The following is a 1932-nucleotide window of genomic DNA, read 5'->3' as shown; positions in this document are numbered from 1 at the left end:
AGGCTTAGAGTCTTTTCAAGGTCTAATAAGCCTCAGGGTTCATTTCTACAGATGGTTAATATGGGAGATTATTTTATTTCTTTTTCTGTTGCTGAGATAAAATACCCTGACAAAAGCAACTTAAAGGAGGAATGGTTTGTTTTAGCTCATAGTTGTCATTGTGGCAGAGAAGTCACGGTAGCAGGAACTAAGAGAAGCTGATCACATCCATAATTGGAGAGCAGGGTGATGAACACATGCTGCTTCTGCTGCTCCGTTCCCTCTTCCCATTTATACAGCCCAAGGTCCCACAGCCAGGGGACAGTGCCACCCATTGTGGACATGTCTTCAAAATTCTATTAACAAAATCTAGATAATCCGCACGGGCTTAGTCATTTTCCATGTGATTCTAGATTCTGTCAAGTTGGAAATTAACACAAACATTTACAGAGATCTTTCTCACAACAGATATTTATGTAGCTTCTGACCAAACTCACTTCTACAAAGATTTCCTCCTTGTCAGGTATTGATCTAGAGATAGGAGAAGCAGAAAAATGGTACAAATGTCAACCTCCTGCTATGATGCCTGTGAATCAATAGGCACATGACACCTTTGTGTTTACACCTGTCATAAATCTGTGTTCTTAGATATTCCTTTGTCAACCCCACACTCTAGCCTTCTCCCTTTTCTCTGTACTCTGCGGCTCATGTTCCTGGCTAGGCCTATAGCTCAGCAACTTTCCAGTGACACACTCACCCATTTCTAACTTTACGGTGTTGATCTCAATCTTTATGTGCAATTAATTCCCCAAAGAGCCAATGCGACTGTCCAGGCTGAACAAAGACACCCTAAAAACGCACTTGTGCCCTTCCCTTTACCTAAGACTATTGGGTCAATGGACCCTAGAAAATCAGAATTTTCTATTTTCTGAGGAGTCTCATGTTGGGAAAAGGAAGGACTAAGGTCTTAGAGATAAATTTGCAACCTGTCAGATGACCATGCAGTAGAGATTGACTGTAAGACAATCTGAAGGGAGAGAGCACACTGTGATTGATTCATACTTACCTCTGGACCTCTCTCTTGGTTACTCTTCTCTTCTCCTTGTTAGGAATGGAAGGGTTCATAGGGTGAAACAGCTTAACCTGGTTATTGTAGTACAATTATAATCACCCCACTAATGTTTGACTTGCTCTCAATCCCAGGAAATCTTTATAAGATCAATAAATCTAACTTAAGGAAGTGGCCCTTCTGATTCTGTGTTTACAAGAGTTACAATACGGAAGCTTAGCAGAGATGAGCACTTGCAGCAGGCCCATCAAAGAATGATATGGAACCTCTTCACTATAGTTAAAATTCAACAAACATTTTCAGGAAATCTCATTTTCTCAACCAAGTAGGGGCAATTGGAGTCCAAAGCAATGCATACCCTACCTTTGATAGGTTACAATTTGAAGTAAAAGCAAGGCCACGATGGGGGTGACAAGAGCACAAAATTTAAGAAACTATTTACTTTCGTGGTTGTGCAAATAAAGTGTTTACCAAAAGGTTGTCCATATTACCCAGTATCTTGGACACGTCTACATTTTCAACCAGACATAATGCAAAAGATGGCATTGATAAAAATCTAAGACAGAAAAGAAAAAGTCATGGGGTTAGGGTGAAGACTTAGTCAATAAAGTGTTTGCTGTGCAAGCCTGAAGACCTGAGATTAGATCCCCAGCACCCATGACTTGACATGAAATATCTGTAATTCCATTGCTAAAGAGACAGAAATGGAAGGATACCTGGAGATTATTAACCCAACAATCTAGGCAATCAGTGTGCTCTCGGTTCAGTGGGAAACCCTGTCAAAAAAATAAAAAAGCAAAAGGACAATGACTGAGGAAAATATCTGATCTCAATCAAGCTCTGGCCTACACATACACACACAGAGAGAGAGAGAGAGAGAGAGA

The sequence above is a fragment of the Mastomys coucha genome, unplaced genomic scaffold (assembly GCF_008632895.1).
Source record: "Mastomys coucha isolate ucsf_1 unplaced genomic scaffold, UCSF_Mcou_1 pScaffold7, whole genome shotgun sequence".
NCBI classification, from domain to species: domain Eukaryota; kingdom Metazoa; phylum Chordata; class Mammalia; order Rodentia; family Muridae; genus Mastomys; species Mastomys coucha.
The sequence above is the reverse complement of the archived record's forward strand: the minus strand, read 5'-3'. Positions refer to the sequence as shown.